Here is a 26,251-nt window from a genome sequence, read left to right as displayed (position 1 = left end):
CGTTCAATCTACCATGGTGACGAATTTCAAAAGAAACAGTTCTAGACTAGAATGTTATTGCTTCGTGTAAGATTCAGGAGAAGAGTGAGGATGAGGGATGCGTGCAATGTACACGGCATGTATGTCACATCGGTTAAACTCCCATTCGTCAATCTCTGGGCGAAAGAGGAAACAAAAAAAAATTCACAAAGAAACGAGACGAAGAAGAGGAAAGTGTCTCAGAGGATTCGTTCATTTTCCCGGGCGGGCGAACGAGCGAAGGATGAAACGACACGAATTATAATGAAAGAAAAATATACACGCTGTGATAAGAGAAAGGGAATTGGAAATGTTGATAAAATAGTCTGTGCGAGGCAATATCACAGTCGACTAACGCGACTCGTTCCGGCATACTAAGCGGGAATCGGAAAGTGATTTTTAAAACATCCTGCAGAGAGAATAGGAGGACTCGGGCGAATATCCCGTGGCTTCAAGGCGGATCGAGAGACCGGCGGGAATTTTAACTAACAGCTACGCGTCGGCGAATCGAACGAACGTGAGGTTCGGTAAAATGACGGGGGAAATATTCCGGGAAATTGGAAAATTCAACCGGAAGCATCGAACGACGCTCGTCGCCAGTCAGTCAGCTCGATGTCTACGACCATTTTTACCGCTGCATCCAGCTGTCAACAGCCACGTTTCACCCTCGCTTAACAAAAGGAAAAAATCCTTTTCCCTTTTCACGTAGTGTCTCAAAGCGTCGCGACGCTTCTCGTTTTTCCTCCAATACTCACTCCTTGGCTAGACTAGAGCAAAACATCCGGCGAGAATCGGGTGATTGACCAGACTCGATACCCAAGGCTTTTCTCTCTCTCTCTCTCTTTGTGTCAAACTTTTCCCTCTTCCGGTAGTGACTCTGGGCTCGTACTATACGACACTCTGTGACACCCTTCAGCCGTTTACTCTCGCACACCAGGTTACAACTTCCCATTTATCTTTTTCCTGGTGGACGTGCTTCCGTCCGTTGTACAGTATTTGGGGGTGGTGTATATGTCAGACATCATCGGCGCTTCGGTTTTCAGTAATTCTTACCGATTTGCTTCTTTGAGTCACGTTGTAATAATTTAGGGTTGATGAAAAATAAATTGGAAAGAGTTTTATGTCGTACATCAAAATTTTTTGTATTTCGTTTCAATTTATTTATATCACGATTTTATAACAATAGCCGACTAACGCGTTGTGTATTCGTTTATTCGTTTATTCCTCCATTCCATCATTCACTCATTAAATACGTAAACTGTCGGTCTGAAATTATGTAATGTTAAGATTGTAAACGTAAATCGTCTTTCTTTTGTACAATTGATTCTCTGATTTTTTTGTATTCGCTTTTAAATACTCTCTCATATGAATTTTCGTATGTTTGGTAGAAGTTTCGTCGTCTTAATATTAGAATTTTTTTCCTTACAATCGCTTATCCTTTGGTATCTAGTATCTCAGATTAGTCGACGTGATTATTGACGTGACGCTCGTTCAAAGCGTATATTTATGTTATTTCGTTTTCGAAGATACGTCGCTAAATTTAATGCACTGAGAAAAATTTCATTTGTTACAGTAACTAGAAAAATTGAGTAAAACAGGTATCGTTAAAAGAACTGTTCGAATATTGTTGGAATTACGAAAAACGAGGTACGCCTCGGATTTTGCGCTATCGTCGATCCTTTTTTGGTAATTGCAACGCAAAATCAGTTTCTGAGGTTTACTCTACTTTTTTAGTCAAAGAAGGCTTTAACGTCAATTTATTGTCGCATAAGCTTTAAATTTTCGCAACAGTTGCAGGAAAATCTAATAACGGTGATCGTGATGAGAAAGCATAGTAACGAATACTAGACTTTCCGGTAACACCTAAAAAACTAATTTTTATTTTGTACCTCGAACTGTATTTTTCTATTGTGGTAAAAAATAAAAATAGTTAAGGACTGAGCGTTAAGCGGAACTAAAAATGTCAGTGTGTATAATTTCACACTGATTCGATGATTGTTTAACAACTGTCTTGGTTTAACCGTTTTATGCCAAAAAAGTACGATAGTTTGTATCGAGGTTATCATCCACAATATACAATATAATTTTTGAAATTCCCCCCGCGTTTTCGTAAGGGATGTTGGGGAAGGGAGGGGGAGGGATTTTTTCAAGGGAAATTTTGTTCAGCAGGGATGTTTTACGGAGGGAGGGGGGGAGGAGACTTTACGCCGAGGATCTTATTGGAGATATTTTGACCGGCCTTCGTTATCAAAATCTGATTACTCAAAAAATACAGAAGAAATTTATACAGGACGAAAATTCAACACGTTACGCTCCGAAAGAGGTATTTTGGAAGATAGAAAGAGAGGGATTTTTTCTTCGAAAGGACAGGAGGTTTGAATCTAGAAAGAGGAGCACCACGTCATGGAAACTACGAGTCAATTACCACCAAGTACTTGTTTTCATTCTATTCGGGGATATTTAAATCGTTACAACGTAATTGCAGGCGCTGAAATATACTACCCGATATTCTCTCTGTGTAACACGAGATTCTTCAATAATTGTGAACACCCTTCGGAATTGGAGTGTCAAATTGTGTTCGAATACCCTGCGAATATTTTTCGCTAGTGATTCTCCGCTGTGCATGTCGATAAAATCTCTTCAGCTGGAATCACAGTAGAGGGACGTGAAACAATTCTAGTTACAAACATACCATCCAACGGGACATCCGATTACCGAGTTGCAAGTTTTTCAGGATTTCAACAACAGCGGTGGTTGATGGACGGTAGTTTTGTATTTTCCTTGTTCGCAGAAAAAAATTTTAAAAAACATCTCGCTCTTTTTTAACATCGCAATTTCAAGGCGACCGCACACGGAACGGTGTAAATATTTTAACCAACAAAAAATTGAACGGCCGAAGGGGAAACGGGATCAACCGGTTCTAAGGAAGAACAAAAGAAAACGAGAATAGGAGCTCAGCCAACCACATGACACACGCCGAAACGAGTTTCTCGACAAAATGCGAATAGCCCTCGAGCGATTCCGAAGCTGAAACCGACCAGGATCAAAAAAGGATATGAGAGTTTCGCCGAGCGCCTGACTGCGGATTAAAGAGTATCCGGGAAGAAATCAACGCTTGAACAAACTGGCCGAACGAATTTCGATCACTGTCCCGCTTCGGGCAATGATGCCTTCCATTTTCATTTCGCGTCCTGTCCTTGAGGACGGTGAAAATTGAAATAAAAAAAATACGGGCCTCGTTTCTGCGTCTCAATTTGAATAACCTGCAGCGATTCGTCGCACAATCGAAACTCTCTTCTTGGGGGGGAAAGGATGGAAGTGAATTTTGAACGGAGTTCCCGCAACTGGGTTAGCATTTGAATTTTGAGACGGTCGACGATACTCCGCAGGGGTTCGTCGACGAAACTTTTTGAGGGGGTTGAATCTACACTAGAAGACAGGTGCGAGACTCGATCCGCACCCTCGTAAAGTCGCTAACGTCTAGCGCTTCGCTTCACGTTCGGGGAACCAAAGTTCTTATCTTTAGTCCGATGTCCTCGAGTCACGGCTTATTTCATCCTCCCCCCGTTTATCGTATTTTTACGACACCAAGATTTAACATTTTTGCCCATGTTTTGTTTTTTTTATCGTATTTTGTTTTCTTCTTCTTATTTTAAAAATCGTCCTGGTGAATTTGTTAGCCTTCGGGTGGTCCTTAAAAAGGTCATTTTTGAATTTCGACCGGAGATTCCATTCAACCCTTTCAAAGGCACATCAAATCTACCGAACGGATTCAGATGAAATTTGGCACAGGGGAGTTTTTTGTGTCGCTGATTAGGAATCCGAACTCAAAATGTTTAAGTTTAAAGTGGCGGATCCAACGTGGTGAACCAAAATCCCAAGTCACTTGATATTGCCACCTTGGATCCACCATTTTGAATTTCGTAATTTCGAGTTCAGATTCGTGATCAGTCATCTCGAAAACCCATGAGTACCGAGTTTTATCGAATTCAAATGACTTTTTGGATTCCACTCCGTCATATCGCATCTGCCATTTTGAATTTTGAATTTTTAAGTTCATATTCGTAATCAGCGACCCAAAAAATTCTCCTACGCCAAAATCCATCGGAATCCGTTAAATGGATTTGATGTGCCCCCGAAAGGGTTGAATGGAATTTACCCTTTATGGGACACGGGTCAGAGTTGAGATAAAAATCTGTAAAAATTAGGGAATTATTTTCAAATTACCTGGAGCATATTTGGGGGCGAGTCGGTTTAAATTTAGGAATGACGTTTTTAGGACCATCCTAACGAGCCTGTTAACCACGAGCCTGAACTTTATCGCAATTTCTTGCCACACGAATTCAAAACGGTAGAATCAACTCTGCAGAAAAAACTAGTGCAAACATTTTAAAAATTCATTGATTTCTATTGTAACTAGTAATATCCTGCTGATTTTTGGTGTCGGAACGTCGAAAGCTGCTTTATTTCCATACGTATTGAAAAGTGGTTTCACGTCGAAATCTGCTAAATACACGAACAGTTTGTAAGATTTTTCACTGATCATTAAACGAGTGTCCCACAAGCCAATTAAGCGTCACAGTTATTTCACGATGTAACAAAAATGGACTTTTGTTCCTCCGTAATGATGTCCCATGACGCTGTCACGCGCAGAGTTGAATTGTTCCGCGTGGAAAGCCGCCCTGAGCGTGCTCAATGCACCGGGGTCAATAATCGTTTTTGACGGTTAACGGCGGCGTGGTTTTCACCCGAGTCCTTTATCGGCCACTAAACTCTATCTGATTACGGCTGCGTGAATGCCCGTCATCGGGCAGAGTGAATAAGCGAGGAAAATTGGGGGCTTGGTGGACGGCTGAACCGATCGAGCCTGGACTCGACAAAATTCTCGCAATGTAATGCGCGGCGTGTTTTACGCGAGATTTTAAAGCTCGCGAGTCTTCGAGCCTCGGAGAAGCAACCGCGTAAAAAAGCAAACACCCGGGCATGGAATTCGCTATTTCCTAAGGAATCCTAGGGCGATGGGTTCACGGTGGCTACGCTGCGCATCACGTACGAAACTTATTGTTAGGTATATAGACCGATTATTCCGCACTCGACGCTGCGGCCGCGACGCACGTGCCCCGATACAATCGATACTTCTTCTCCTACCGAGGCTGCTGCGGCAAAGAGCTTTTTCCTCTCCCTCTCCTAACTCCCTCCCATACTCGATATTCCCTTGACTCGGGACTAGGTGAGCTAGTTAAACCCCGTTTTTTGTCATTGGTTATGAGATTGCGGGAATCGTATGCGAGCTTGAAGGGGGTGGGGGGTACAGCTTGGATGGTCTAGAATCATACCTGTTTTGAGGAGTTTTGTTTTTTTTTTCCTCCAAAGAAAATGAAAACACTCGAAGCAATTTGAGTTTGGCCGAGTCTCTCTTCACAGTCACGAGTCATTCTTCCTCTCTCTTATCTAACAGAGTCTCCATTTCACTCGATCTGACTATCGCCTTCTAATCTCCGAACTCTGATCATGCACTCTGCTTTCTGCACTCACTCAGGCTTTGTTCGTGAACTCAAATTGTTTTAACTTTTCGTTTACGTTGAAAATAAAAAAAAAATAATTCCAACCCCCCTCCTTTACCGCCCGAGCACCGTGAATCTAAACACAATAGTTGAAACAAAAAAGAAAAAAAAAAAATGACAGAAAACATAGAAGACGATGAATAAACAAACGCGAACACGATGAAGCCGTAATCTAAATCGCTGTTATCAAAAACCTTCGCCTTTCATGGAAAGGGTTTCATCAATTTCCGCCCTTTCTTCCGACTTGTTTTCTTCCCCTCGCCTCTCTTATTCTTCGCTTTTACGGCTTCTGTTCTTATACATCGACGACAGCTTTGTGATCGGGCACGGCAGTCCTCACGTATCTCGAAATTGAAAAGTGGACGAAATTCTCGAGTCAAAAGTGTCGGGTGGAGGGGGTAACAAGGGTCCTGGGATCGGACGATTGTATGGGTCCTTTGAAAGAATGAAAGGGGAAAATACCCCCTTTCATATCATTAGGAGGACGAAAAGGGACCGAAGTGGGAACCCGGTGTGTGTGTACAGCGTGATTTCGAGGACTCTTTTGAGGCCTCTGATCTTTCGACAAAAGCTTTTGCGGATACTTTTATTATTCTTTCAGATCGCAGAAGATGAACCCTTGGATGTAGGTACCTATACATTTTCCAAGTTTATTCATCGCTGGCTACGGAATGCTGGAATGGAAAAACTGTCGGAAAAATAAAAGAAAACGAAAGTATATCCCTTCACCAACCCGCAAACCACAGATTCGAGAACTTTTCAGTCTCGAGAGTTGCCCGGAGTTTTCTTCTCTTCTACCGGAAAGAGCTTCGAGACGTAAAACGTAAAGTAGCAAACCCAACTTTTCTACCGTAAATGTTGGTAACTATCTTGGTAGGCGAATCTTTCCTTAAGAACAAACCAATACCGCAACTAAAAAATAGACAACGAATTTTTTGAACCTTAACGTACGATTCGTGTGTACGAAATAATTTAGTTCGTTTTAAATATTCAGTTATAACAGAACCAATACGGTGGTTCGCTTCCTCTCACGAGGAATCAAGTCATCTAAAGTAGTTTTTTCAAGTTTCCTGGTTTACCAAAAAATTTTAAATAATGCAGTTTCCGAATTGAACGTGAACGTGATTTCAAACCCGATATGATTCGAAAAAACGAAACCAGGCTAAAGCTGCTCTTTGCTTTTCGAGGATGCCTAAAAATTGTTTGCAAAGGCTTTTTAAAAAACCACCAGCCAGTCTCGTTCGGTTCGAAGCCGGCTCGTGTAGCCGAGGATTTCCATTAACCACTTAACTATAATTATCCCAGCGAAAGCGAACGTCGGTGCCAAAGTGACGCCGAGCGAAAAGCTTAACCGCAGCTTTCGAGCAGCCAGGGTGTCCGAAATCACTGGTTTAGCCGTTAAAAGCAGGCCGAAAAATAGCGGGAAAATTTATGCCAGACCGTCGAAGGAGGTTTAATTAACGAAGGCTGCTTTTGACGTGTGCGGTGCATTCGATTAACGAGGTTTACCGAACGTCAAGGTGCGGGGGGAGAGAAAAAAAATGACGCCAAACTCGACAGGGCCTGTAAGAAAAAGATTACATCGACAGCCGACAACACGGGCCTAAATGTGAAGAATTTTTTTAACGTTTTTCTCATTCTAATGGCTATTATCCTTTATTTCACGAGTCGTGAGGTCAGAAACGTCCGGATTTTCTTTCCGTAACATCTGATTTTTATATAAAACAATAGAAAAAAAGAAACGTTCATTGTGTATTTTTTGAAAATGAAATCAATTTATTTAATCGAAAATATATTTATCCAAACACTTACAATGAAAATATCAATTACAATTGTTACGTTACGATTTTTCTCACTGATATCTTTTGCGTTTTTCCGTACAATTACGCTTGGGGGTGAGGTTTATGGATTTTATCTACGATATCACGTTTTAATAATAACCAACAGTAATCAGTCATCGTATTTACATTCCATCTACCTTTCTATCTTGTTTCCATAGTTTTAACATCTTGATGGAATCGTTCTCCTTGTCCTTCAGTAAAATTATCAAGATTTTCGGCAAAATAATCTAGTCGGGAATCTAAGAAGTGGTGCTTTATAATCATATCAGATTCTAATTTTTTATATTTACCAAATAACGTTGCCAGCATGTTTTTATAATATGGATGTTTGCGATCGACCAAAAAATTATGTACAAAATTTTTGAACGCAGGCCAAGCTTCTGATTCGGATATATTGATTTTATTAAAAACCTCATGCGATACGATAAAATGAATAACGAATTCGTAATGAGTGTTACCGAATTAGTAAAAAAATAGTCAACACCATTTTAGAAAATAAAAATTGTGTCGGCTTATGTAATCGGACGGGGTTCAATTCCTTCGAATAAATATTATTGACAAGAAGTTTCGTCAAAAGTTTGCGCGAATTTACGTCAATGAAACGTCGACGCTGCGAGTGACAAAACTCTCGTTTTTTGCGATCGCTAGTGCTTTTTTGTTTTTTTTTTTTTCCTTTTTTCGCGACCAACTTTTCATCAAGACAAAAGCGAGAGTGAGATGACGGGAGAGAGGCGAGGAAAATTCACCGACTGTTATCACGTAACGCAGACTTTCTATTTACGAACATCCTCACCCTCGTCGCGTCTCTTGCGTAAAGAATTTTGCCGGAATTTATATTCATCCTCTGGTGTAAGTGAAAGTTATTGCCGAGGTTGATTACGCCTGGCACTAACTGAATTGAAATTCTACCTCATATTCCATTTCCACATCTGGCAAAACGCCACTCGCAGAGTTTTTCACTTAACTTTAGTCACTGCGCGGGGCTATCGCGTCTTTGAAAAACTTGAATCTCCGCTTTTTAACGCTAGTTTAAATCCACGAATCTACCATTTCGCACAGATATCACATATCCGCATTTTGCGTCCCACCGCTGTCACCAATTATCGGTAAATTATTTGCGAGCGATCTCGAGAACAGCTGTAACTCAACTCAGGTGTCGTCTCGGCATCTCCGAAGCAATGCCAAGGAGACCAGTATTATTATTTTATTCAGAATTGATTATCTTGATCTAATTTAAGTCCGGGCCGAGAGAAAAAAAAATGTCTTGGAGCCGGTTTAAAAGAGAGTGAAAAATGTATTAGTAAATCGATTCGTTAAATGAAGCGAATTTTCATTACCTGACGTTGTGATATCGATTTATTAAGCCGTTGTTTATCCCTCGTATTTGTCTTTGATTATTAATGCTCCATCTTGTTGTTTGCGAATTTTCTCTGCTTAATTAACCAGGATGCTTCTTGACACGAATTTAAGTTAAGCGTAAATAGCCTTGGCTGGTGCTCGGATGATTAACCGATGAGAAGTTTCCGCGCTCGTTGTTGTTGTTGTTATTGAAAATAAGGATCCAATTTATGTTTAATGAGATTCAACCAGAGATGTTCGTATTTGAAACTAAACTATTGCAGTCAGGCTTCAGGCTTGCATTTCTCCACGTCACTATAAATGTCAGCTGCGATGCAAACTTCACTCGTAAACGGCGATCGCTCTTCGCCCTTTGACATCCATTCTAGTGACGAACTTTGAGCAAACTCGCAATTTCGAGCGAACCACGCGACAGAGAAACGAACAAGTCTATTTAAGCCGCGCCGAAGCTTCGATTGCTGGTCCAGCAGATTCCGGAAACAAAATCACTGATCAGTAGAATTCTGGATCAGCTTGAATCTGGGGAAAAATCACAATTATTTTTCGCAGTTTTGATTTTAGATCGGAATTGTTTCTTGAGAGAACTTTGTACTTATTTATAAAAAGACAGAATTTAAAAAAAAGAAAATGTCCATCTTTTTCATAACTACAAATTTGTACATTTCTTTCGGCAAATGTTTCTTCAGTCTATCCTATAGAATTGTGCAAGTCATCTTGCATAGCGTTTTTTTGTTTTTGTTTTTTTTTTCACAAATTCACACGTTTCACAGAGAGCGAAGAATTTTGGGCCAAGAATAATTGCCTAGAAAGGTTTCAAGTTATCTATTGAAATTTAACTTAGCTTTCAGATGTTTCGTCACAGTTACCAGATTCTTGTACATAATCTCAAAGGCTGATTCTCCCGGCTTCGTGCATCGTTGTATAATGATTAGTCAGTACAAAGACCCTTTACTAATTATCGGATTAGCGAAGTTGTAGCCACTTTATATCGAAGTAAATAACCAAAGCTCATTAACAGTCCCCGGATGATTCCGTTGATGTTGAAATTTTGCTTCCTCGCAAAATAATAAGCAACGATATCCTTGAAAAGCCGGTTTGTCATCAAAGCATCTCGTGAACTATTATAGAAGGAATGATTTCCGTGCCGGATATCCACGTGACAGACAAACACGACGAATGAATAATCTTCACGCCCAGTTTCATTTCCGTTGTGTCGAATGAACGGCTGAAGATCAGGGGCTGATATTTCCGCGTAATAAGAGCCGGTGAACCACCCCCACCCCCTAAATTTTCAACCATTGTGTACGTTCATCCCTGAAATAACACAGGGATCTCGACAGCGGCCGCGTCTTTCAACCGCAACGGGGTTATCAAGTCGACGTGATTCTAATAATTAACGACGCGTGAGCTGCGGGTATAAAATGTCCGCAAGGTCGAAAGTTCAAAAGACACGGTGCCGCCGGGTCTTCCTGTGGGAAACGAGTTCCCTCTTGAACACGGCATTGTCAACGGTGTGTCTCGGTACCGGAAGCTTCATTGTGGCACGTGCCGCGGTCCGATCTCGCTTCCGGTTTTCGTTCCCCACCCTTGCCAGTCGCCGGGATGAGAATTAGGAACAGGGTGATATTCTATAAGGCGTTCGAAATTAGAGGTCCGAGAGGTACTCTGGAAGGTCGCTTACCATTGGCTGGGGGATTGAATTTCGGTTGGAATCGAGAGAGCCATTCTCGCGGGCGAGAATCGTAGCCATGGAAACGCGCGTCTCGCCGTGTCTCGTTTCTCGGATGGATCAACACACCCCGGGGGAAGGAAAACAGACGTATATAAATATAATTTATTCGAAACGTTGCGAAAGCGCGATCAACAAACAATTGGGCGTGTGATTAATATCGTGTCTCGATCCATCGTCGAACGAGATATTTTACCCAGATTCTTCGGTCTGCTCTCACTGTCCGTTTACCCTATAAAAGATGAAGAATGAATTCACCTTTTTCTGCATAATACTAACGGAGAAAGCGAGAATGTCTTTAGACCGTAGGATGAAATATTTTCCAAATGTTTTCCGTCCTCGAAGAGAATGGCGAGTAGACGGCAGTCCAAATTTGGTAGATGGTGAGAGGGATGAACGGATGTTTTCTCTTGGGTTTGTTCTTTTTTTTTCCTCTTTGCACGTCCTTTTTTCCACCCATACATGGAGCGTGATTTATAGAAGGAGTTTGCCGGTTCTTCTCTTCCTCTCTCTCTCTCTTTCTCTCTCTTTTTCGACGTTTTCTTCTCCACGTCAAAACTTCCCGAATGCGTCTCATCGCCAGACTCTTGAATGGGTATATTTCCAGGAACGGTTAAGTGCCCCCGAAGGTCGTTAGATTCAAGAATGTTCCACTTGTCTCTGTTTCTCTCTCTCTCTCTGTCTTTTACAACTTTCACTCTCTTTCAAACAATGCTCAGAATCGCTCACATCATCGAGAATACAACAAAGTCCCCCGAAAGGCACTGAAACATGTAAAATTCCTCTAACGTACATTCAAGAAATGGGTACAGATAGTGATCATTGGCCTGAGGTTTATGAGTAGAGAGAAAATTGAAAAAAAAACCATATGAAAAAGTAATCGAGAACACGGACCTTGGTATAACGGTTGTTCTATAATGGCTATTGCGTAATCTCCGCAGGTTAGAATGTCGGCCAGTCTAACGAGCACATTGTGGCCACAATGAGGCTGGCAGAGTATAAACGGTACGATGCATACTTGTTGCTTAAAATGCGGTTACAACCATATTCAGAATGGCGAACCACCTCGACGGTTCGTTGCCCATTTTATCCGCGGCTACATGAAAAGCACATTGAGATTTCTCGACCTGTTATCCCGCAGGCATATCTTTCAACCGACGTTATAAAGCCGAGTTGAAAGTCACAAGCTGTTCATTAGTTGTTTTTGTTTAAAAAACCAAAAAAAAAAACTAGTCAAACGGTCAGAACAAGTTCGATTGCTTATTGTTAGAAGAGAGAATTGGATCGGGAACTCTAACAGTCTTTATCGAACTTTAAAATATCAAACGAGATGAATTTTTCACTACAATACGAAATGTGAAGTGTGTTCAAAAAATTAGGAGAATTTTATAATTTTGCGTGTTGCATTAATTCTCTGATTCATTTTCGAAATCGTCGATTCTATCAAAACAGATGTAACCTTTTTGACAGCTGACAAAAGACTAAATATCCAATACGGCTAAAACAGTACAGCAACTTTTCAGACAAGCTTACCAACATAACAATGAAAAAATTGCGCGAACCAGACTAATGCAACACGCATAATTACAAAATTCTTGTTATTTTTTTAACACACATCGCGGATGTGGTACCGATGAATCAGGACACTCACGAATCCACAGAAGTAAGTGTTCCAGTCTTGAACTTGTTGGCTACCCGTCCCTAATCAACGAACCAGGAATCCCACGTCGACGACTAATTCCTACCGTTGCACTTCACGGTGAAAAGACAGCAGGAAGCTGAGGAAGTCACAAGCGACCGTCGGCAGTGAAACGGAGTCGTTGAGAGAGGAGAGTCATTTAGAGTAACTGCATTCACGGGTGGCCTGACCTTAATAATGGCTATTGCATTTCTCGAGGAATGCGATTGCCACTGCGGTAGCAGTAGCTTTTGTTTTTCACGCTTGTCACAGTCACGTCGTCATCGGATATCTCAGTCCGGAGCCTTGCTTCGCCGACCGAGTTCCAGGCTAGCGATGCTTCGAGTTCCCTTCAGCTCTCAGTCTCTTTTTTCATCGTCGTCTCCTCTCTTCTTCTTCTTCGGAGAGACCTTTCGCGCACCGTTTCATTTTAATAAAGCTTTCAACTTATTTGACAGCGCGTCCCGTCCTCCCTCCCACTCTGCTTTTCCCTTTGGCCATTTCACGTGGCAATTCTCCCCACCGCGACGGTTCAGACGTTCATTTACCCTGCGCAGACTGTCAGAAGTAATGTTGCCAAAATAATTTTCCATCTCGAGGATTCTCGCCTGCAGGCTATCCTTGTTCCCTCTGTATATGTATGTATATATTATCGCAGCCTTGTGCTTCCATCCTCGAGACGTTGGGCCTCCTTGTTTTTCCAAGACCAAGAAATTTAGATAACCCTACTCGCATTTGCATCTTAATCGCAACCCCCAAGCCTTCTCATTCCGTTCCAACTCTCATCCCCCGGAGTTCCAATGACGCGGTGAAACTTTCCAACAAAATTCTGAACACCCCGGGCGTATTTCCGGCTATACGGATACCCGTCATTCACTTCGGCAAACTGACCATCGTCCCGAGATTTCACCGCGGCTCCAGGCCGTTCCAGAGTTCAGATTAGCCGCTCGTTCTGCTCACCGATTACTCGGGGTATCGCAAGTTTTGATCAAATGCAACCTGACCGACCATCTTTGACCGATTAACCTCGAGCGGTGCGCTGAGGTTCAACAGAATCTCACCAACTAGCTACGGTACTTCCGTCTTACAGCTTCTCCCGACCTGCAATGCCGGATAATTCTACCGGCCTACTCACTGCCCCGAGTGGCTTGATGTTACTTCAGGCAACTTCGTTCCCTGCCATTCGCCGGTTCGAATCAACGAAGAGGGAGTCAGGGAGTCCATTGCAATCTTAGTGATCAGGAATTCGTCTTTTGAGGTCTCACAAGTATAACGAACAATATTATTATACTATGACCATATACACACTGGAAATAAAAAGTCTTTTGCTGATCTATCTGTTCAACTGTGCAATCAAAGTCTCAAAATTTAACAATTATTCAGGAAAATAAGTCACACAGTTTGTGTTCAGCGGTGTTTTTGGGTTCTTTAAAAAGACACCTTCAAATCCCGTCAACTTTCAACATCGCATTTCAAACTTCTGTTTGATTTTAACCTCGCACGATTTGGTAATACCGTGATTTGGGAATTCCGGTGATGATTCAGAATCCCGAGTGAGAAATCCATCTACTATCGGCTGAACCTCTCTCTCTCTCTCTCTCTGTCTTACTCTTTCGACTAGAGATTTACACCAAAGTTAAACTTTTCTGCGAGTCCTTAGAAAGTTTGGCACGTGTGGATGAGGATCGAGGGTGGCGTCGAAGAGAGGTGAGGTGGGCCGGAAAACGAGATTTGTTCGAACGCTGGGTGTAATTGGGGTAAGCATTTCTACCCTCCTTGGAGAGGACTTGTGCTAGGGGTAAGGGATCGAGGTGAGAAAAAAGGGTACGCGAGTCGATGAAGGAATCGAGTCGGCGCGAACAAATTCTCATTTTGTAGTCTGCTGGGGAAAATTTGGGTTATATTAGTCTCGATAGACAAATGATGTTCGTTTGTCGAATCCAGGCCAACCCCCAACGGTCCCCTTATTTCCTTTCACTCTTCATCCAACCTTTTCACCTTCCACGACTCTCCGTACCTCGTTGCTGACGGGCCATTGTTTCTTTCCGCCGACGCCGGGTAGTTACTGTACTTTCAACATCAAACGACATTCCAACGTTATAATTACTGCACTGTACAACGAGGGGCAAGAATTAACGAGAGGGACGGGGTGGCCACTCCGTTCCACGGGGCTTTGCTTTTGCCGCTACCTGGTAATTGCTCCCCCGGTGCTCGATCGCCCTCCTCATCTCCTGCCATACTCTGGGCACTTACGGCTCTCCGCGGATGTCAAAAATCACCCAAGTTTCATTCAACAACTATTAATCAGGGTGTTGTTGCCTGCCTCACGACGTCGCTTGAAATGCTCCGTTTGGCACATTCCCGTTGCGAATTAATCAGGTGCAGGTTTTATACGAAACGAGAAAAAAAAAAAAAAAAAACTTTCACGTATCCACGAGTGATTTAACCAATCCATTGCTATATTTTTTAAATACACGGCGTACTGTATATTCTCAGCAATTTTATGTTCGCACAAGTAACCATTAATTTCTTTGGATCGAAAAATGAATTGGTGTGAACGACTCAGGATCATGGCAACTGAGTAGATTTTTAGAGAGGTAAAATATGATTCTAAGGAAAAGCTGATCGCTGAATAATTTCGACTTTGAAAAATTCTCGCTGAGCTTGAACACGGTTTGTTTTTCCATTTATATCGAGATACCTCTTAATTTTTTGACAAACATCCGTGAAAAATGGAAATGTAGAAGGGAACAGAGACCGAAGAAATTTGTCGTTTCCCGAATCTGAAAGTGACTTTTGGGTCGTTGGCGGGCGAGTCAGGTTTGTAGGCGCAATAATTACGGAATCCGTTTGCGAGGGTAGAATTCATCTTCACACCGCGTGTAGAAGACGTTGGTAAGCTTTGTCAAAGCTCTGAATGTTGAATAATTAATTCTGAAACGTCGTTTTTCATTTCGTATAATTTTAATACCGGGCCGAATGAAATGTCCATGTTTTACGCGACCCTCTTCACCCCCTCCATCCACCCCCAAGCAATAAAAGCCTCGAGGGGGCGTGGAAACTTGACGATTTGAAAATTAAGAAACGGTCACGTCTCGGTTTAAAATCTCTCGTTCGCGTGTCTCGCCACGCGTTCCCCTCAATGAATCCCCACCACCCCCCACCCCACTCTTTCGACCCCTCATCTCCCCAAGAGCAGGGAATTAAATCTCGATTCTCACAATGCCGGGGATAAATATACGGGGTTGGGTTCCAAACCTCTGGGGCACAAGAAAGTACACCGAAACAAAATAGTCGTATTTATATACACAGAGGCAGCTGAGAAAGCGAGCTTATTATTTCGGCTCGCTGTTTGTATTTGAAAAGGAATGAAAAAAAAAAAATCAAAAACAACACGATACCGCAGAAGAAGACGAAGAAAAAGTGAAACAAGCAGAAGGACCAGGGAATAGAGAAAAAGAATACGTCGACTCAATACCGCGGTAATAGTGACCGAAGATCGAAAATGTGCTGCTGGTACAGGTTTCGATTTCGGCGAACGTCGGGATGCGCAAAATATTGCGAAAGAGGCGGGCCTTTCAATCCGCCGCGGTTCAGCCGCCTCCGCTTTCCGCCATTCTTGACTTATCGGTTGCGGTAGCGGCAAAAAGCTGGCTGCATTTTTTGCCACCGGTGATCCTCCGGCATCGAAGTTTCTTCTCTCTTTCACCGCAAAGTGGAGGGGTGCCGTTTCCCTTAACTTTTTTGGTTTTTCCGTAGAGTTTTCATCCATATGCCATTGCGGGTGATTGGCGCTAATTGTTATTATTATTGTTAATATTATTATTGTTGTTTAAAATTTATTCATCCATTTTTCTTCCGTTTTTCTGGCCGTTATTGCAGCCAAGGTTTTAGACGCGTGCGTGGCAATTTTTGTGCATCGCACGGATTCTCCACCACACGAGCTTGATACTTTTTATCGCAAACGTTCGCTCCTAATTGTATCACTTTACTCCGAGCTCTGAATTCGGGTTTGATAAACGGCAATCGGCGCTGAGATAACCCGGCAAACTAGCGGATATTAATTACCTTGTATTCTGTACGCATTTATCCACGTGAAATTTGATTTACATCCAACGGCGGAGGGGTTGGTAATCAGATCGTGTGTTTCTTTCAACCGTTCAGTTATTCAATGATTACTTTCTTTCAATCCCAAAAGTCTGGTCGTCGGTGAATAGAACCAAAAAAAAACCAAGTTCATTTTATAAAACATTCGTTTTAATTTTCTTTTACAACATCAGAATACGATTTATTTATTGTTCGAAAAAAATCTAAAAATATGAGATTAAATTACGTCTCACTTGAAGGAAATGAGCAGTATAGATTATATTACGAATACCTTCCGGGGATCGCTATTGAAGCAAATATTTTTCTTAACGTTATTCACAGCCCCGAGTGCACGGAATAAGCGAAAGCTGAGCCTTCGCCGATATATCGTAGCTCTGATTTCGCCGGGAGCGGAAGATCCGGGTAATAAGTCATCAGAGGTTCGAGTCGGTAGGAAGAGGGGATAATCGGTCATCCAGTCAATTAGACAGAAGATCCGCGGATTCGGTGAAACACCGCCGTCGTTGCAAATAATTATGGGGCATTGTCATCGAGTCGTTTCAAGTCCGTTAATCTCGACTTCTGTATAGCCGCGTGTAATTGCGGCCGCAGTGGTTCGAAACGATTTTCAACAATTTTCTTCCCCGTTTTTTATGCCGTTTTCCGTAACTTTTTTTTTTTTTTTTTTTTATGACATCGTACGATTCGCTCGGTGCTGCAAGTATTAAACGCTGAACCGTCCAGCAACGGAGAGATAAATTTATCGTAATAAATTGTACGAAACACGGTTCCGAGATTATTAATAAAGCTGTTTATTATAATAATAAGGCAATGTATAATACTTACCGTTTAATCTGTCATCTCCCGCTGGATAAAGCTTGGCATATTATACTAAGCATCTTTGTCATTACCACAAAGTATATTTTTTACTCACTTTATTTCCCACTAATTTTCCCCTGTTTTTTAAATTCATTTATTTATTCGTTCTACTTTATTTCCTTTAATTTTATTTAGCACACTTGACAACGATAAGCTAATGAATCATTCATTCAACCTTTCATCACTCCAGCTGTTGATCATTATCACCCTTATTTTACACTCACTATTCATTGGTTAAAATATTTTGTTATAAATCCGTTTTTCCCTCTTCGATGAAAATTCCGCTATCGTGTTTTTCTTTAACAACTTGGAAAATTTCAGTTCAAAATATGTTTCCAGCATCTACAGCTTGAGCTGGATCATATTTCTATAGCGAAACGGTTATCTCGCAAGCTCTTGATAGTTTCTCATGTTACCAAAGATTTTCTCACGAGGTCGCACACTGTGAAATATTTATCCTAGAATTTTCGCTTCGCTATTGACAACTGTTGTAACTTCTCACTCCTCAATCCTCAGTTTTCCCTATTCAATTGACGAAGAAGCTTCGTCCTACACCGGTTGCCGAAATTTCGTGACCGAAAGCTCGATCCACGATGTTGGTAAACGGGGCGATAACTCTGGCTCGAAACAGCCGTCTCATGTTTGTTTCCACGTTCTCAAGTTTCGTCGCGGAAGCATAAAACCGCGTTTTGCATTTTGAGCGATCACCTCAGAGTCGCCGTGACGCGTTAAAGCGCAGCACATCGAATCAAACTAAACGATTACCAATTGACCCGCTGCACTCTTGGCTCCGCAACCACATCGCAAAGTAACACCTGGAGTCCAAAATCCCGTCAACTCGTCTATCCTTCGTTCGTAAGACGACGAAGTAAGGGATGAAGATAACGACACTCGAACATTGGTTGTCACCACGATTTTTTCACCGATTTCTGAACCGCCGTCTGATCAATTATTTTCCTCGAGCTTTGAGACGCGATTCGGAGCAAGACTGATCAGTCTGTCGAATAAAAAACCGCACCACTCTCCGACTCGCGTTTTTCGCACGGAAATCCGACGTAGAACTCGCGGGGCACGCGGACCGACTACGAAACCCGCGCCCGATGCTCTCGGGATGAACTTGGACACGGGAATGAACTGGAGCGCCTGCTGTCGCCAGAGAGGGGCGAAGACTCGACTCGACTCGACTCGACTCGACTCGGTTGCGCGGGTCGATCGCACGGGTTACACTTCGCCGAGACGCGGTCCAGGGATGCTGCGACTCGTCATCAGAGCGCGCAACCTTAGCCATGTTCGCCGCCTACTTTGGTTACCGGATTTCGAACCCATCCTCGAATTGCCCTGATCCAGACGCGGGGCTTCCGAAAAAACCGACAAACGTGGAGCAGCGAAGCCCCGTGCTGAGGGGAGCTCAAACCTGGAAAATAAAATGATAGGACTTGATGGATTTTTCAGGTTTCATCCACTCTCAAAAGATCGGTTAGAGTGCTTTCGCGATTTGGCGAACGCGAGGTTTTCTTTTGGATACCGAAAGCTGCTGTCTTTAAAGTTGGTAATCTAGCGTTGCTGTGAGGGAGCCCAAAGAGCTTTGCTTTTATCGAATCACCCCGCGCAAGCTCAGCGCAGCTGGTCGACCGTCCTACCAACCAGACTAAAGGATACCGCCAAGCTATCGATTCGGGCCTGCCAACTGAGGGGATTGTCGATTCGGTTATTCCCAACACGCCTAGGGAATTCTGGTGCTGGTGTCGCAACGCGCAGTTTTCAAAACCGCTGAATGGAAACTTCTGACATTACGTTGGGATAAACTACTCGATGACTTGATCGACTATGCCAGGAAGTGTCTTGAATTTTCTGAAGCTCTGGTTTCACTCGTTACTGTTAAATTTAAAATCTTCAAATCTAGTTTTACTCTTCTACTCCATTTACCATCTCCATGGCACTCCAAAATACAATTACGGAGATACGTAAGAAATTTTTTAATCACTCGTGACTGGACTTACGGTGATTAGAATTTGCGAGGTTGAATCGCGTTGATTTTCATAAGTTTGCGGAAGTGGAAGCATTTTCATGGTTATATACCTACCCGTGGAACACGGCGACGGTATTTCAAAGGTAAGAAAATGAAGGATAGACCCGGGAAAAATTCAATTTCGTTCGTAAGACACAACCGAGAAATTGACTTCCTCCCTGCAGGTTGGATGAGCATGCACACGACGTTGCAAGACAGCTGAACGAACGGCTGCCGCAGGATGAAAATATTCCCTTGATATTCCCCTGACGACTTGGGTAGATCGGTAAATTTTTATTGCTTGTGTCAGAAGATTTGCGATCTTCTGTTCAACACAGAAGTTCAATTCAATTTCACAGATTGATGCATTACAACGCGAGTAATAATCTATCCAAAAAATTCCACTTCGATGCAAATTGTCTTCCGTAATACAAGCAATTTTTTTTTACCTCGGGGAAAGACGCAAGCCTATACAGTCTAAAACCGGGACAGATTTCATTGAAACGTTTGGAAAGTTGCAGATCGAGCATTTTTTGCTGGCAGAATGCTGCCTCGTAATCCGAAGCGTTCCGATTTTGCCATTCGTGACAATAGCGAGAGGCGTTGAAGGATATTGAAAAGTTAGTCTGTAACGTCAAATGAGTCGCGACTCTCACTCCCTGACGGTGTTTCTAATTTTCACTATCTAGTCTCAGTCCGGATTTGTGATTAATTATTTTCTGCGATCTGGCTTATCTCACGTTCATTTGGTACAGCTCGGTTTCATTCTGCGTAGGTGGGCTGTTTGAGTAGGAGTCTTTGCGTGGGTAGAAGGAAGAATTAATTATATTCTAAAGAAATCGCTCGAAGGTCGATGAAAAAGAAAACCTAATAAGCACCGAGCGTCAAACGCCGAGCCCGTGAGCGGCGCAAGAAGCGTAAGACCTCGCGGATGGGGACAGTAATTCCGTCCTCCCACTCTTCAACCCTGTGTTCTCATCCCCTTTCTCCAACCTCGTCCGGAGATTCAAGAAAGTGAGCAAGTCTCGTCTCCTCATCTCTACTGGCATCAGGATCGTGCTCGAGGAGGACAGTTTCATTTTGTTATCCCCTGCAACGGCGAATGTGAAAATCAACTTTACGAGGAATCAAGTTCGTGATCGCTCTCGAAGTCACACGTCTTCGGTTAGCCGCAAGGCATCGGTTCTCACACGCGAAAGTTAAGAACGAAAAATAAAAAAAAACCGCTAATTTAATCATCAGCAAATGAAGTTCGCATTGAGAATCTCAAGAGCTGTGAGCTCCGTCCAACCGCTGTCACCAAAACTCTAGTACCTGGATAAACGGCAAGTCCGCACTCTGCACTCAAGGATACTGACTCCTGGATCGTGCCGGGGTCCCATACCTATGCAGCATAATAATTTTGCATGAGGGTCGTGTCGTAAAATACCCCTAGCAATTGGATTATCCTAGGTGCACGATAGTTTATAGTAAATTGAAGCAAACTGCAGCCTCATGCTGTTCACGTAACGGCAAGATTCCACTTGGCTCAAGTACGTATATGTGGACTATAAAACCGCGGGTCCGCGACAGTCGACGGTTAGCCCGGTGGTCAGGTATCGAAACGCGCCTGCGTTTGCTACCCACACGCCTCGATTCCTCCAAACCACCGCCATTTTTTGTCGCTGCGGAGTTCTCTGGCAAAGTCCCGATAAACTTGGAATCACGCGGTACTGAGTACATCAAGATTAGCCCCGGGTAAAAACTTCCGAAGGATTCAGAAACTTGCTCTGTATTCTGCAGGTCACTGATTTCTTTTGAGAGTTAAGGGTATCTTTCAGAATAATTACGTAAGGGTTGCGGTAGATTTGTGGTAGCTGCTGAAATAATTTGATAGAATCCTGAATTCGTGGGAAAGGAGAAAATGTTTTCAACTGATCCTTACCTGTAATCAAGTACGCAAATATTTGTACAAAGCCGTTTCGTCGTGTTCCAAAACCTCGAGAATTCTCATAACCCGGGAAATTATCATGAAAGTTCATTTCCAACCACGATGCATTGGTCGGTATTCCGTTGTAGCGATAATTAGCGCAGTTTCGAATCCCTTCATCCTTCCGCTCTACCCTTCTATTCACATTTTGCTCAACGGAAAACAGAGAACGACGACTTGTTACCGCTTGAGCAATCACCGTACGTCTGTCTACATTGGACAGAACTGCGCGTGCATGCATTTCACGGTGTTCCTACCGCCGAGCCACTTCGTAAAGCCAACGCTAATTGAACCCGGACGAGGATGACAAACAACAACAAACCCCAGCTACCGCAGGTTGGGCTGAGCTGGGCGATACTAAAGAGCAAAGTTGACCCGACCGGCAGCTGCATGGTATTGTTACAGATGCTGTATTTTATACGTGTCATACGTGCGCTTATGCACATGTAGCTGGGTAGCATGTGTGCCTGTGTATGCACATCGGCTCGAGTAGACGAGGAACGAAAGTGCCGGGTTATGGAGCGAAAGAGGCCAAGTGGCTGGCAAAAATCCGCGGCATTTGCAGGTACGAAGACAAAGAAAGCTAAGCAGTTTTCCGGGGAAATCACTTACCGGCTTGAATTGCGGAGGGGTACAAACCTGAGGGTGGTCCAAGACTTGGAAGGCCGATAAGAAAATGGATGGCGAGACTTTTTTGAATAGTACGATTGAATGAGAGTCGAGAGGCGGGTGGATCCATCACACCTGTAATTCATCACTGAGAAATTGCGCCGGGGAAACAAAAAACACGGATACGAGTATCGGCGGGCAACTCGGAAGGAGGAAGCGCAATTAGAAAGCACTCAGGCTGACGCTCGCTAAATAACAGCTGGTTTATCAATGCATTAATATCAGTTTGACGGGCGTGATGGGGGTGCGGGCCGGCTTATCCCTTCCAGTCGAGGACCATTGTTCCGGAGAACAATGCTTTCCTGGATGGTTAATGTGCCCAGAATACATGGACATTGTGGAGGTAGCACAGTGCCGACCAAACGCAATTTCTATCCCGATTAATGAAAGATTATCCTGACACGGAGCCCCAAGCCCGTCTTCGCCCTGACTTCACCACCCCCAGAAGAAGGTGGGCTCACCGCTCGGCTCCTTTAGTCTGCAACATTTTAACCATCGATCGGAGCTAATCGATACCACTTTCCTCCCCCGACCGAGAGCCAATTTTTCTTACATTTCTCCCGATTATCTCGGTGCAGGGCGAGCCGGAAAGATTCATCACCGACCATCGACAAGCATGACAGTGTTGAGATAAAATGAACGTGCAAAAAATTGTGAAACCATTCAAGAGAGGGATGGCCAAGGTCGAAACGAACCGGCCATCCGTTTGACGCGAGTGAAGTTCAGATCCTGCCGAAAACTTGAATTGCCTTGTCTTAACATCCAAGTTGTATCTATTGTGCGGAGAAGTCGCGAACGTGACTCAAGACTGAACCTACAGACTTGAAACTCAAGTTCCTTGACATTTTGTACGTGATCAAGAGAGATAATGCTAACGAAATATTTATTTACGCCGTTTTCCACGCCTCGCCCTAACTTCGCTCAAGAACTTCGTTCGCTCCTCTCTCAGCGAAAAGACTAACTTTGCAACTTGTCAGTTTAAAACATTTCGTACAAAAAATGCTTTGCACAGGTAGACAAGATTGCATTGGACGAACATTGAGGAAGATCCGACACCTCTGGTCCATTACCGTGAATACCATATAACCCAATTGGTCTCCGGCTGCCCGCAATATATTGTAATTGCCTTGAGAATAGTAATTGTCTGTCCGAAAACCAGATGCTCTATCATGCGCTCTTGCCCTAGCTGCAAGGACGAAGTGACGAAGCAAGGAAGGTCGTGGTGATCCAAAGTGAAGCGTGCTCTTTTCTCAACGTTCCAATAATTACAAAACCGAGTACCTTGGCGTTCTGGATCGTGAAACTAAAATTTATTCATGGCGATTCCATTGTACTCCGCGTTCGGAATTTCATGCCCATCCAGACACCTGGTCCCTGATAAATGTCCGATCTTAATCCATGGGCAAATTCAGACCCATCGATGTTGACGAATCGGTCAATCACGACGGACCAGGTTTAACCACATGTTTGAGTTCTGCAATAGATCTGTGTGCTTACGCGTGTACCATCACCTCCACGGCCCCGCAGTGTGCCCTTGGCACAGTCTGATCCGCACGAGGGGTGAAACGGCTGGAGGGCGACAGGGTGTGTGGGTCGATGAGTGCGCGTAGGAACACACTTGACGGGTGGTTTATACATGCATACACCGTTCGGCGAGGGAGGAGAGCGGCGAATCTATTTGTCTTCTGACAAATTGAGCTGTCCACTTTCCTTCCACCATACCAGGCAGCTCCACCGCACTGCCGCTATCGTCGACATCTTTAATGAGATTCAGTCACGGAAAACACGACCGCAGCTGTAACGCCACCCGTCCTCTTTCCATCCAGCATCGCATCTCTTTCCGGATGGTGGAAGTGGAAGGTGGAAGTGGAACGAGACACCGACAGGGACAGGGAACACGACGGCTTATTATACTACACTACACACATAGTTAGAGCGCCGACCCTTCCCTCCGTCGCTCTTCACCCCGTCTGCCATGGCTCTGGTGTGGCACTCACTTACGTTGACGGTGGGTGATGCGACCTCGACCAGTGACGCCCCAGGACCACTTGGATAATCCGACGAACGAACTCGCCGACCGACAAACACCGTTATGTCTTATTGGTATCATGCCGTAACAAAGCGATGCTCCAGGTTCATGACTAGGACCTTCGGGGATATGGACATTCGGTGTATGTAAATATACTCTATCGCACTGTCTTGCGCGTCCGGGAACGGCTTTCGGAAAACTGGAGAGGGACGCTACTTTGCATAATTTACCATTTTACCTCTGTCTTCATTCTCTGTTTATTATCGTACAGAAAAAGGAACTTTTCAATAGCTGTATGTTGTAGCGGTAGACAAAAGAACTGGGTTGGAAATTTATCAGTGAAATTTCACACAACGCTGTATTCGCTATGAGACATCGTCTAAACAAATTTATAACCAGACTGGCAAGCATCCACCTTTGAAAACGTTCTCACGAATCATTCGGTGATTGTACCCTTTATTCTCGCTTGCTATATTTACTCAGGAAATGTTTGAAGGATTGATGTTTGAGGTGAAAAATGTGCAAAATGAAAGAAACCGGAGACAGAAAGATGGATTCTATAGAATGTGACGTGTCTGTGCCACGTGCACACATAGCAAGTGTTTTTCTCAAAAGTACTCGACAGTCTCTGGGGGGCTGTCAAATGCACATTTTATGAAATATAAAAAGCATTCACGGTTATAGAGTAGTGGTCTGAAGCGTTGCCAGGTACCTGGAAAGTGGTTCTAAAATAAATATATACCTGCCATGGAACACGTCCCTCTCTTTCTCTATCTCTCTCTCTCTCTCTCTCTCTCTCTCTCCGTCTTTTGGTCTTTTCCCTCGTTTATGCGAGGACTGGCTGACCACGGAGGCTGAGCGAACCTGCCTGCACTGATACAGTGCAGCTTTGACGGATATTTTTCACCGTTGCTGTATCGACTTTACTGCAGTGAAACGGTGTCAAGCGTGTTTTATTAGAACACTCTGGATCCGCGATTCTACTCAATCCACGTTAAGGCAAGTGCACCGGTTATAGACACGTTTAAACCCAATTATTGACCCTTTTATTTGCCAAAATTATAAATTGACAACAAAAATTGTGAATTTCTCGATGACTGAAACCAATTGCCAGAGGGAAAGACATTACAAATTTATATTGTATTGATTTTAGAACTAATGATCAAGCAGATACAACAAAAAAAGGTCGATAATTGGGACAGGGTCAATAACTGGTACACTTACAACTCTGAATTATATGCATCGGGCGCAATATTTATGCAAATTTTCACACTTTGTGCCCTTCGAGCTGCAGCTTAGCCTCGCGTCGAAAAAGGTTTTGGCTGCAAAAAAGGGGACGAATGAGGGATCCTGGAACGTCCGGCGGAAACCGGAAGACAGAATCGAACGACGATTGCTGATTAGCAATGCAAATCTTTAATCCGGAATAAATTTTGGCTGCGGTCACTTCTGCATACTGGACTGCGTTGAGCGAGGGGTAGCTGAGGGTGGAAGCGAGGGGTGGAGAGTGGCCTGATACATTTTGCCCGGATACGTGTGTCAATATATATGGAAATATACGACCCTCTCGTTTTATGTGACAGGAAGTGATGGAGGACGCGCCATTTGTGCACTTTAGGCGATAAAGGTCACCAATTCACTTGCGTCCAATTATTCCCGACCCGGTGCGAAGCCGGTTTCCCTCCTCCGGATACGCGCCGCGACGCGACGCCTACCCTTGCGTTATTGCAAAGCTTCCTCTTGGCGGTGGCCTCCGACAGAAGCTTGCATTCACGTCTCTCGCCTTCCTCCCGATGTGTCTCGCGGCGCGTGGCCTACTTCCTGCAAACCCAGAGGTGGCTACCCCTCCAGTAATAGAAATGGAATATGAAAATAAAGGAAACGTATACGCGCTGCGGCGGGAGGGGGGGGGGGGGGGGGGGGATGGATAAAAATGAAGAGCGTTGTAAAATTCTCCTGCAAGTATAGGAGCCCGAGCTTATATGCACTGCCACCGTGTCGGAAGAAGAATAAATTCAAATGCTTCTGCATTTCCCTCTCCTTTTACACATATCCACCATGCTCTCGACTCGGTCTATGAAACACTTTGGAACAGATTTGAGTAAAATTTTTTAGTCCCTGCCACGATAACATAGATACAACAGTAAAAGCCCTGCAAATGTATTGGATTTTGGTTTTGCTTTGCCAAATTGAGAATTGCTCTGGATTTGGGAGAATTGATTAGCTTAATTTTCAAAATTATTTTCGCTTTCAAGTATTCTCTGAAAGGCTTAAACTCTGTAAAATAGTTTCAGAATTTCATTATAGAACACAAAATAATTTCTCCTCCAATTCTCAGTAATGGGAAATAGAAATAGGATGAAAAATAGTATGTTATAAAACAAAAAAAATACTCACGTCTAGTTGCAAAGTCAGAGATTCT

The 26,251-nt window shown here is 43.5% G+C and overlaps 1 protein-coding gene and 1 long non-coding RNA gene across 2 annotated transcripts in view; one reads left to right on the top strand and one right to left on the bottom strand.

Moving 5' to 3' along the window:
* LOC124300096 (neuroligin-4, X-linked) overlaps positions 1–18,261 on the bottom strand; it is a 256,286-nt gene extending 238,025 nt beyond the window's left edge. Inside the window, exon 1 of the mRNA XM_046753774.1 lies at positions 17,122–18,261. The gene's annotated coding sequence lies outside the window, so the exon portion shown is untranslated. The remainder of the gene's footprint in view (positions 1–17,121) is intronic.
* Positions 1,716–11,261, top strand: LOC124300097 (uncharacterized). Its single transcript, XR_006907145.1, has 3 exons — positions 1,716–1,988; positions 3,387–3,389; positions 11,250–11,261. It is a non-coding gene; the product is annotated as an uncharacterized LOC124300097 (long non-coding RNA).
* Positions 18,262–26,251: the final 7,990 nt, after the last annotated feature.

Source organism: Neodiprion virginianus, chromosome 3 (assembly GCF_021901495.1).
Source record: "Neodiprion virginianus isolate iyNeoVirg1 chromosome 3, iyNeoVirg1.1, whole genome shotgun sequence".
In the NCBI taxonomy this organism is placed as follows: Eukaryota; Metazoa; Arthropoda; class Insecta; order Hymenoptera; family Diprionidae; genus Neodiprion; species Neodiprion virginianus.
The sequence above is the reverse complement of the archived record's forward strand: the minus strand, read 5'-3'. Positions and strand labels throughout refer to the sequence as shown.